Source organism: Macrobrachium nipponense, chromosome 12, assembly GCF_015104395.2.
Source record: "Macrobrachium nipponense isolate FS-2020 chromosome 12, ASM1510439v2, whole genome shotgun sequence".
NCBI classification, from domain to species: domain Eukaryota; kingdom Metazoa; phylum Arthropoda; class Malacostraca; order Decapoda; family Palaemonidae; genus Macrobrachium; species Macrobrachium nipponense.
In genome coordinates, this window is record NC_087205.1 from 8852924 (window position 1) to 8865541 (window position 12618).

Sequence of the window (12618 nt, forward strand, 5' to 3'; positions counted from 1 at the left end):
AACCTAGATAAACAACATGTTCGGTTTTTAAAAACTCACTTTTAGATATTTTACTCTGAGATTATTTGTCTTTGTCTCTGTAGCACTAGCTCTACTTTTATGTGAATGTACTTCTAAGGTATTAGAAAAGATTACAAGATCATCCATATAGGCATGTAGGTTATCCCCTAAAAGTCTCCAAACACTATATTGTAATTGGAGCGCAACGTAAGCCGGAGGCATACGTTAAAAAATTGATAATGTCCCCTGAGTGTGCTGAAAACGGTGTATGAGGTACAATCACTTAGTAATGGTATCTGGTAAAAGCTTTTAAGTAAGTCCAAGTTGGTGAAAAAAAATTTATTTCTAACCTAACAGAGATAAGATGTCGTCGGTACATGGCACTGGAAACTATCGGGAGTCGTTCCTTGTTTAAGCGACAGTAATCTGCGCAGATACGCCAAGATCCGATCTTTTATGGCATGACGTTTGAGGGAAAAATTATATGGCTATTTGATTTCCTAATGACTCCTATTACTAACATTTTTCAACTTCGTCATTTATCTCTATTTTGAAATTTCATTGAGAATCTATACGAAGGTACGTAAATAGCTTTATGTTTGTCCTTAGACCGTATTTTGTTTTCAATGACATCCGTTTTTCTCCCAGAGATCACTCGCTAGTGGAGAAACTTCCTGGTATTCAGGTAGAAGAATAAAAAAAAAAAAATTCTTGCTGAAATCACCGTCTGCTTGAATGACTTTACGGATATTACTTTAGATAGATTATCAGAGAGATTCATCCACGACTGGTTGGGCGTGATTAAAAATTCGCAACAATAAAAAATGCGATATTATAACTTCCGTTATCCACGATATGTATACTTTTTAGGGCTTTGTTCGCGGAAAACCGTTATTTTTTTATTTTCAGAGTGTCGGGAAGGATTAAAATTTCATTTCCCAGCAAAGTCTTTTTACACGCACTATGACATTCGAGGGTGCATGCTTCTCGAGATTTTGCGTGCAAAGTGCGACTGCGGTTGTGGGAGAATTCTGTTGGGTCATTTGAACAATGTTACGATTTATGAGACAAAATGATTTGTTCTTTTATATAAGTTATTATTTGATTAACTGTCTCATTTTTGTTCAAACGGATTTTAATATGTTTGAAGGTTTTATAGGATTTTTCCTTTGATAAACACGCCTTATTTTGCAGGATGTAAGATAATATTTTGTATACCCCCCCCCTAGATGGATTTTACAATTACACTACATACAGATCAACGTTTTTTATAACTATAGAGGTATCTGTAAGCGCTCGCTTATCCGGACTTCTCATTAGAGAAGTTCGAACAACAGACGGAGTTCCGTAAATACAGGATATTTACGTCTACTAAAGAAATAAACAAGATATTCTAATTTTTACGGCGCGTACAGTCGGGCTTTATCCACCACTACTTATAATAACTTACGTATTAAAAAAAAAACGAAAACCTGCTCTGATTACTTTATACGGTCGTGTGTTTCATAGGAAAAAATCCTTTTTATTCAAAAAGATATCGGTATGTATGAACCAACATCGCTTTTCCCCACTCTGCTAGAGTCGCTTATTGTGTGGAATTTGCTTTGCTTTGAACAACCTCGGCAGATTTAACTGACCTTGACCGCTTGACTAGGTGACACGTCACCGAGTTTGCTTGTTTGATTCTGAACGGGCTACTGTTTTTCTATTTCTTTTTGTAATAATTAGGATCCTTCTCTTTATTACCATCGGCAACGTATTGTTGTGTTTTTAGCATTATGTTGCCGGTTACGTATAAAGCAATGAATGACGAACTATTAGGAACTGAGCGATTACTAATAAGACAAGTTATCACTACTGCATTCAATATTAACTGTTTGTACTTCATTCTTTGCTAAAATTTGAAATAGTGAGGGATCCTGGTCAGCGCATTAGCCTAATGAAAGTTTTTATAGGCATGTTATTCCTTGCAATCCAGCCATATTTTTAAAGTTAAGTTGAGTCATTGAGGTTCGATATTTTATATAACTCAAAAAACTCAAGGCTAAAACAATGCGATCGGGACTTTGCAAAAGGGAGCAATTTCTTGTCATGACCCGAAATAGTGTTACCTCTAATTTATATAGATTTGTACGGGTGTTCCACTTGTTTTTTGTGTGTTTTCTAATCACTACGGTGCTTAACGACCCTATCCATGCATCTGTATAAATACAGACGTCCACTGCGTAAACGCATATTCACTGTTTAATATGATTTGTTACGTAAGGATTAATAATCACCCAAAATGATAAAATTAACATAGTATATGATTATGAATTTATTTCAGTAGAACTTCTGGAAACAGACACTCAAAGATACAAAAAACTCGCAGTAGCGAAATCTCAATGATGTAGATAATTTCTGTAAAAAAGTAAGATTAAGAATGTCTCGTAACTTCAGCCACAGGAATAACGAAATTCGAACATGCAAAGGAAACACTTAAAGTTACTCCAAATAAATAAAAAATTGTACTTAGCTTGCTTTTGTGGGAAGTCACGGTGTTCCGATAACGACACACGGCCTTGGTCCTCCTTCTCTATTTAGCGGACGACCTGGTTTGGCTTCAGTTTCCCCGTGCGCGTTGTTGTTTCGATGATTCGGAGCCCTTGAAAATCCGATGCTGCAGACGCGTTCGGTTTGTTTCTTGCAGTGCCGGAAACGCTCACTAACGATGTTTTCTTGAATGATTCTAATGAGAGACGAAGCTTGCTTGTTGTCGTAGGAAAAAGACACGTCGGTTTTTGTTTTTCTTGAAGTTATTCACTAAACAATGATACTAAGTTGCTTGAAGAATCTGTTGCTTTCGTCGTCGTTGAAGAGTTCTTATTGTTTTCTGAAGTCGCTCACTAACGATGATACTATGTTGCTTGAAGAATCTGCTGCTTCCGTCGTCGTTGCTGACTTCTTATGATACATGATTTATTATTCTGGTTTTTCTTCGTAGGACGTTGTAGAGTTCTTCTGGTACGCTGGCCACCAATATTAGGGCTTGTGCCTTGTATGATGAGGCGCCCTATGAGGTAATGTTAGACTAGCGATAATCTTACGCTAAGTCGGTTGGTATTGTCACTTCCATCTTCATGGAGTGTCTGGGGTTTTGTAGATCACTTACGAAGTCGGGATTATGACGATGATGTGTTAAACTCATGGTTAGGAGGTTCTTGTAGAAAACACGAAGTATAAAAATAGATATAATTTCTTCTGAAGTTTTACATGCTGAAGATCAGATATGATTGTGCAAGTCTTCTAATGACGATAGCTAACTCTGTTCTGCTGTCTACCATCTCTGTTACAAGTTATGAAGGAACAGACAGTAGTTCGAACATATGAACATACTTTACAAATGAACATGAGTGTTTCATACGAACACACAATCGAATGAGACACGCTACAGATCACGTAGGCGGTAGTTGTCTCAAGCAGGGAGCTTGGACTAATGTTTATAAACAATTGAATGACTACAGGTGACGGCATGTCAACTTAGCCTACATACTTATTGTATACGTCATCTTTAGCGTCTCTAGTCTGATCACATTCCTGCAAGCAATCTTTTATATATATGGACTAACATTCCATATTTTTATTATGTAAACACTTACATATATATATATATCTATATATATATATATATATATATATATATATATATATATATATATATATATATATATATAACCTGAATATTTCTGTATTCCAAAGAAAACTTCTAGGCTTCAAAGACATCCCTTTTGTCAGAATATCAGCGTCGTGAAAGTAATACGCCTTTTATAGTTACCGCGCCCAATATGATGACTGTCGAGCGTCCTGGAAATGACACCTTCGTAAACTCGCAAATTTATCGGAGATATCGTCGAGTGTTTTCATATCATCGTACTTTTGTTTGTGTTGTTTCATTATGTTGGCTTGCTGACAGTTTTATTGCTTACTTTAATTATTATTATTTTTCAATCATAATCATCTTATTAGTGTGGGGTTCCGGGTTGCATGCTGCCTCCGTAGGAGGCCGTCACTTTTCTCTCTGTGCGCTGTTTCTAGCAGCACACACTTCTGCATGAGTCCTGGAGCTACTTCAGCATCTAGTTTCTCCAGGTTCTTTTTCAGGGATCTTGGATCGTGCCTAGTGTTCTTATGATTATGGGTACAGTTTCCACTGGCATATCCCATATCCTCATTGGAATTTTCGGGTCTTGATACTTGTCCATGTTTTCTTTTTATTTCTCATCTACTCTGGTGTCTCATGGTATTGCGACATCAGTGAGTGATACTTTCTTCTTGATTTTGTCAGTCAATGTCACTTCCAGTCTTTTGGCTCGTATAGTTTTCTATCACTCCCTCAGATTGGTGTTCGTACCACTTGTTACTGCAGCTAGCTGGTGTTTCTTGCAGAGGCTCCGTTGGAGGACTGCTATGCCGTTTTTGGTCTCGTGTTGTATATTGCACTAATTGCGTATTGGAGAGATGTAATTTCCATCTATTGTTCTTTGGACATATCAGGTTCCTAGGGCCTGATCTTGTGCCCCTGTTAGTATTCATTATTATTATTATTATTATTATTATTATTATTATTATTATTATTATTATTATTATATTGGAGAAACAAATCCACATTTAAGTGTATATACATATACATAACTGTAAATTTGTTACTTCATTTCAAGACTAATGCTACTATGAGAATTTTATTTATTTATTTATTTTATATTTATTATTATTATTATTATTATTATTGTCAACAAATTTGTTTGTTTGTTTTAGATTCGACGAATCGGCGAGACTTGAGACGTGGAATCCTCGGAGTTAGTTCATCTGCATCTTGTGATAAAAGAGTGATGCTTACGTAAGTTTTATTACTATTTATTATTATTACTATTATTATTATTGAGTGTGGAGTGAAATTAAATGTAAATACTTAGGAGTAAACACGTTACACAGTGATTTTGTGGGTTTCTTTTTCAACTATTGTTATTATTAAGTAAGTTTCATTGTGTAATTCCTGGTTCGTCGTATAGCTTATAGGTACGTTTGACATTGCAGATTTATTATTATGATGATGATGATGATGATGATGGTGATGATGATGCAAACGAGCTCCAAATCGTTATCATTATGTTAGTTCGTTGGTCATGGTATTTTGATTATATGTCACGGATATTTAAACTGCCCTTTGTTCTACCTTTAACGTTGTATGCTTGATTTCGTCGTATGCTAGGAAAAATGGCTTGAAAGCACCTCATTGTGACCCATTTCCGCTTGACATCCGATCCCGAAGATCTTATTTCAATTTTCAGTAACCTTTTTCTTTTATTTCATCTTGAATCATACAATAGGTGCGGTATCACATTTTTTTTTTTCTTTATTTAAGGGTGTAAAGGGGGCTGTTATTCATGTTCATTCCCCACACAGAGGTGTACGTTTTTGTTTGTTTGTTGTTTTTTTTTTTATTTACTTACGATGTTTCAATTCCCTGTAACAATCCCCCCCCCCCCCCCCCCCCCCCCCTTGTTTCATACGCTAGGGTGTTATCACACGTTAAGAATTTTTGTTTTTGTTTTGGGGGGGGTGGGGTTAGTGGAGAACGGGAAGTTGTCCTTAATACTCATTACCCCACATTTCCCCTCCCCCCTCTCCCCTCCATCAATTTTGTCGATGCATTAATTTATTTACAGCACGTAAAGTTGTTTAAGTCAAACCGTTTTTTACGACGTCAGAGTCCTTCGATTACTGACAGCTGCCATTACATTAATTCTGGATTCCGTGATTACAGTAATAAGAGATTCTGCTACAGAACTCTCTCTCTCTCTCCTCTCTCTCTCTTTCTCTCTCTTTTTTTTTTTTCTCTCTCTCCTCTATCTCTCTCTCTCTCTCTCTCTCTCTCTCCTCCTTCCCCCCCCCCCCCCCTCTCTCTCTCTCTCCCCCCCATCCTCCCCCTTCAGGTGGCTGGGGGCTGTAACCTTTGACTTGCATCTTTGGAGAAACAGCTCCTTATGAATAGGTTCGTCTTCTGAATGGTGATGATGATAATAATAACGAGGCAACTGTATTTTTCGGTTGCGAAACTTGTTCACTGATAATACTTATTCCAAATAATTTGTAAACTGTCAGCACAAAATCAATGCTTACGTTATTGTCCGTTTGCGTCAGTTTTAACTGTCGGGGGCAGCGTTCGCGAGAAAAATAAAAGGAAATTTCAGGCACGTTCGGTGCCAACGGAACGAGATTTATCGATGCAAGTGTTCGGCCACTGGATGTAGTGTGTGTGTGTGTGTGCCGTGGGATGAATGCGCACACCTGCGCATAATTTCTGGAACTCGAATGTGTGTCTGTGTGTGCGTGTGCGTGTCAGGACGTCATTTAATCAAGTCTCTCTCTCTCTCTCTCTCTCTCTCTCTCTCTCTCTCTCTCTCTCTCTCATATAAAAAAAAAACCGCTTACCATTTAGATAGATATGCGTTACTAACGGACGCGGCTTATATTTACTTATTAGTGTGTGTGTGTATAATATATATATATATATATATATATATATATATATATATATATATATATATATATCAATTCAAGCTACAAATGTCCTTTAATATCTAAATTCACTTTACCTACCCAAATGATATATTTTCATATATGTACCGAAGGGGAATTTTTTAGTTGATAATAATTTCGTCCCCCCATGGGATCGAACCACCGTCCAAGTGGACGGGGACGAAATCAGGACAGTCAGTGACGCTATCCAATCAGCCAATGGATTGGATGTGATATTATTCATATATATATATATATATATATATATATATATATATATATATAATATAGATATATGTATATATATATTATATATATATATATAATGTATATATAAATAAATATATATATAATATATATATATAATATATATATAAGATATATATATATATATATATATCTTATATTATCATATATATATATATTATATATATAATATATATATATATAATATAAAACTTGGAAATCGGTGTTCGCTCGTACTCTGTTTCTGTGGTTTTGATGTTAATGAAGAGAGAGAGAGAGAGAGAGAGAGAGAGAGAGAGAGAGAGAGAGAGAGAGAGAGAGCGTTTTCTATTACATGAGACCTGCAGGCAGCAGTGAAATGACAGTAAACCGGGGCGGCCATTTATCAAGCACTCCTATTGTGACATATAATTTATGATTTTGTTCCTCATGGAGACTTATCATGCATTTATGGGGACCATCATAGACATTTCTGTTTAGTCTTTTTTTTTTTCTTCTTCTATTTATGTCACCTACGGGACCACTTTGGTATCAAGTTACCTGAAGAGAATTTTGAAAGTTTTCTTACCCAAGGAATTTTTTTTATGCTTGATTGTGTCATGCAAAGTCTTCGTTTTTATTTTTTTTTTACTGCACTGGGCCTCCATATTGTTTGTTATTACGTTGTGTCACATTTATAACGTCCTCCGCGTTCAAGTACTTCAAGAGGATTTTGTTTTTGTTACGAAATTTTTCTTTTCTTTTTCTTGCTTGAATGTTTCAGCCTTCTTTTTTTTTTATTATTTAGCTTTGGTTGTATTATTTTTTTTTTTATTAATCAGCTTTGTTATTTTTTTTTATTGATGAGCTTTGTTAGTCTTATTTTTTTTATTACTCAGCTTTGTTAGTTTTTTATTACTCAGCTTTGTTAGTCTTTTTTTATTAATCAGCTTTGTTAGTCTTGTTTTTTTATTACTCACCTTTTTAGTCTTGTTTTTTTATTACTCACCTTTTTATTCTTGTTTTTTTTATTAATCAGCTTTGTTAGTCTTGTTTTTTTATTACTCACCTTTTTAGTCTTGTTATTTTATTACTCACCTTTTTATTCTTGTTTTTTTTATTGATCAGCTTTGTTAGTTTTTTTTATTAATCCGCTTTGTTAGTCTTGTTTTTTTATTACTCACCTTTTTAGTCTTGTTTTTTTATTAATCAGCTTTGTTAGTTTTTTTATTAATCACCTTTTTTAGTTTTTTTTATTAATTAGCTTTGTTAGTTTTTTATTAATCAGCTTTGTTAGTCATGTTTTTTTATTACTCACCTTTTTAGTCTTGTTTTTTTATTACTCACCTTTTTAGTCTTGTTTTTATTTTATTAATGAGCTTTGTTAGTTTTTTTTATTAATCAGCTTTGTTAGTCTTGTTTTTTTATTACTCACCTTTTTAGTCTTGTTTTTTTTATTAACCAGCTTTGTTAGTCTATTTTTGTTGTTCCATATACAAGACTATTTTTGTGTATTTGCATTAATTTAAAACCATTTCCTAAGCACATACGACCAGAATTTGACCTCTAGCGAGGCTAGTGCTGTCAGTGTACTTCACGTGGGGCACTGTAGGCATTACTTAAGGGTCTTTGCAGCGTCCCTTCGTCTCCTATGTCTGTCATTGCTTTTATTCTCTCTCTTCCTTCTGACTTTCCACCCTCACCTTACAAACTTTTCAATATCCCTCTCAGCGCTGAACGACCCCACGGGTCCCAGCGCTTGGCCTGGGTATATTTTATTCCGCAATATCTTACCTGCGCGGGAATTTGTGGCCACGGGGAGAATCTTCTTTGAATCGAAATGTAGCTTTATGATATCGAAGAAGAGGTCGGCGGATCTCTCTCTCTCTCTCTCTCTCTCTCTCCTCTCTTCTCTCTCTCTCGTCTCTCTCTCTCTCTCTCTCTCTCTCTCTCTCTCTTTCTGTAAATAGTGAGACTGTATGATGCCACAGTGGCAAGGCGGGATAAATATTGTCATTTCTCTCTCTCTCTCTCTCTCTCTCTCTCTCCTCTCTCTCTCTCTCTCTCTCTGTAAAATAGTGAGACTGTATGATGCCACATTGGCAAGGCGGGATAAATATTGTCATTTCTCTCTCTCCCTCTCTCTCTCTCTCTTCCTCTTCCTCTCTCTCTCTCTCTATTGACAAGAAAAGACGGTGGGTAGAGAACCTGGTTTTTGAAGGTACCATTTAACAAAAAAAATATCGAAACACGAGAAACCATTTCAATTTTAAAAGGGATATCATTCATTATCTTCTAGTCCTTTGCTCCCTTCTTCTTTAAAGTTCGTCCTCTGAAACTCCAGCGTTGGCGTGGACACTCCCCCGTCAGATGTTTCGTCAAGTACAAACTGACGTAAAACATGTTTCCACCAACAAAAGAAATATTGACTGATCGGCCGCCACAAGTGTTCTCCCAACTGTAATAAGGGAGTGTGGGCTGTTCGACTGTGTAATTGTCCTGTTCCCGCTTCCTGGGTGCCGTTCTGGTTTAACCAAAGTATTCTATAAACATTGGTTTTAAGGTTCTAACAGGATGAATCTTGCCTGTCGTATTCGTATCATTTATCACAAGGAAGTCTCGAGTGAACCCTAAATAACCAACGTTTTATACACTTATATATATCTAAGATCTATATATATATATATATATATATCTATATATATATGTGTGTATGTATGTATATATATATATATGTATATATATATATAAGCATATAAGCGAATACACAGGAAAATAGTAGGCAGAAATGCAAGCGCTTTGTCCGTACTAAGACATTGTCAAGGAACAAATGAAATACAGTTGGAAAGAAAGTTACCTGTAAACAAAAGGATCAAGAAAACCAGATGGTAATTTTCTTTCCAACAACTGTATTTCATACGTTCGATTGACAATGTCTTAATACTGACGAAAGCGCTTGGTGATTTCATCCTACCCATTTCCCTGTGGTTATTCGCTTATTTAATGAAGTCACGTGCGTGCATCTAGTGTGACTTTTTGAGTATATATATATATATATATATATATATATATATATATATATATATATATATGTATATATACATACATACACACACACACACACACACACACATATATATATATATATATATATATATATATATATATATATATATATATATATATATACATTCATGGTACCTAATGTATATTTGGAACAGAGAGATGAGGAACCACTTGCTCCCATATATATATATATATATATATATATATATATATATATATATATATATATATTATATATATAGCTCAGGAAATAGGAAATTGTTTGGAGATGGAAAAAGAGAAACGTTTAAACTGTTAACTTCCGTCCTAGGACCAATTCATAGAATTGCTATCATTTTTATTATTGAATGCTATTGTCTTTTTGCTTTTATTTTTTTTAGAATTTTTTTACATTATTTTTAATAGAAATGTGCGTCAATATACACAAAGAAAAATAAGAAAATCAAGGAATTTTTTAGAATTTTTTTAGTTATATTCGTCAACTTACACAAAGAAAAATAGAAAAATAATGAAGCGATTGTATTTAATAATTATATTTCAGTAGTTATGTGCGTCAGTATACACAGAGGAAAACTTCAGGGTTATTATTTTAATAACTTACAGTTACGTGTCAATCTGCACAAAAAAGACGCAAGAAATTAAGGGATTTTATTTATTTACATGTTTATAGCTATGTGCGTCCATGTGCACTAAGAGTTACGTGAACATTGAAAAGAGAGAGAGAGAGAGAGAGAGAGAGAGAGAGAGAGAGATCTTCTTTGTCCTGCGCCTGTTGCTCTTCAATTCGAAAAGGGCCTGCCGCTGAGATGCATGCCGTCCACTGCATATCTTTCATAGCGGCGGAGGCCATTTAAGGCGGAACTTTGATGTTATTGATTCTGCTTGCATATCAGCCCCGTCGTCGTCTTCCAAGAAGGATGTGGAAAATGCGCTCCTCCTCTTCCTCTTCTTTTTAATTCTCCTTTTGGGAGTTTTTTTTTTTTTTTTTTTTTTTTTTTGCGCAGCTGCTTGTGCTTGCTCGTTGGATCGACTCTGGACGGCTCCCCTCCAAAGTCTGCTTGCAACGCAAGCATCAAGAAGGAGGCTCATTATGTAAATGACTAGGCCCAGAACACAGTCGGTTTTCTCCAGAGGAATTTATGAATTTGATTTTATTACCGTTATATTGTGACGTATTTATTGCCTTTTTATTGTGACGGAGCCTTCGCTTATAAACATTCCGCATTCAGTGTCAGGTGAGATGGGGTATGGTCGACGGTTGGTTGGTTCGAGAGAGAGAGAGAGAGAGAGAGAGAGAGAGAGAGAGAGAGATGAACATCACATTTTTCACTCCAACTTGTAAACAGTTCTTGGCCGAATCTTTATTAAACTGTTGTCGGTTTCTGGAGCATCCTCAAATTAACATTTTATGTTGTTTGCTAGAAAGAGTTGTCATCATCCGTTTTGCTCTCAAAGAGAAATACGTATTTGACCATTTCATGTTTCATGAAGGCCTAGAATGGCGACTATAAGTTGAGCTATAGATCTTGTTTTTCTCATTTTGGTCTTGATCAAAGAACGTGGCATATTTCCAAGGCTTTGTGTGTCCTGCCGGTTATTGACATTATTCCAGAAATTTGTAACATTATTCCATTCCAGAGATGATTTGGGATTGGCGTTGCAATCCGAAATGCATTGATGGCGTATTTCGAATAGGTACAAACAAATGACTCCCATGCCTTGTGTATTCATTATACTCCCAGTATATCATTATAAAATTCTAGTACAGTCATATACGCCAACGAGTGAAGGACTCATTATCTAGTCTTACGAACCCTCCGGTGACCTAAAAATAAAACAACCACTGTAATTCCCGGCCAGTTCACGTAATGCGCAGCGAAATGGAATTACTTTCAGCATTGTTATTCAGCGGAAGGCGTCACGTTTGTGTGTGCTCTGTTCTCTCTTGTCTTTTGTTTGTTTTCGATGTAGGTAGGTAAAAATTACTGTGATTTATTTCTGATCGTGATTCAATATACGTCAGTAATGGGAGCGTGTACACTCGAGTCAATTTTGTTTCGGTCGCTTATTGTTTCGTGTTTTCTGGCAATATTGAAGGTTTATTTCCACTGATGAAAAAAATGAAAGATAAAATAGAATAATCGGTTGAGAGCAAATTTGACCCTTAAAAGTTATCGACGTAACTCCTTATTTTGGACTCTATTATTATTAATATTATTATTATTATTATTATATTAAGAAAATGAACCGTATTCATAAGGGCCATTGACTTGAAAAATTCAGCCTTACAAAGAATGCGGTGTTCATTTGAAAGGAATAACAGAAGGTAACAGGAAACAGAACAAAGAAAAACACTTGTAATGACGTCACATGTTGTGGGTTATAATTTAGGCAATTATACGAAACAAATTTAATTTTACTTTCTATGGCACTCATGGCGAAATTAACATTTATCTTCAGTTACAGAAATGTGTTTGGTCATAACATTAGGTATTGTGAAACGGGGTACCTCGATAGTTGTGGGCAGGTAATATAATCAGACTTTCCAAGGCTTTTCTGATGGGTCCGTCATCTTCAGTTATTTGCGTTCGAACATTTGGCTACTGTGAAACAATTCCTCGAAGTCTTTGAGCAGAAGGTTGATATCGCCTTCCATTAGTTCCAGAAATGTCTCTTGACTCGTAACCTCGTCAGCTTCCACTGCGTAGATTTGGAGTCATCCTTTGTTTTGGAACAAGTGTGCTCGAGTGAGTTCGTTATCCAGGTCTG

The 12618-nt window shown here is 35.6% G+C and overlaps 1 protein-coding gene across 4 annotated transcripts in view; it reads left to right on the plus strand.

Annotated features, from left to right (window-relative positions):
• The window catches only part of LOC135224338 (uncharacterized), a 227642-nt gene that overhangs the window by 130548 nt on the left and 84476 nt on the right, over window positions 1–12618 (plus strand). For all 4 annotated transcript variants that reach the window (XM_064263245.1, XM_064263246.1, XM_064263242.1 and 1 more), the window contains exon 3: window positions 4795–4876. The gene's annotated coding sequence lies outside the window, so the exon portion shown is untranslated. The remainder of the gene's footprint in view (window positions 1–4794; window positions 4877–12618) is intronic.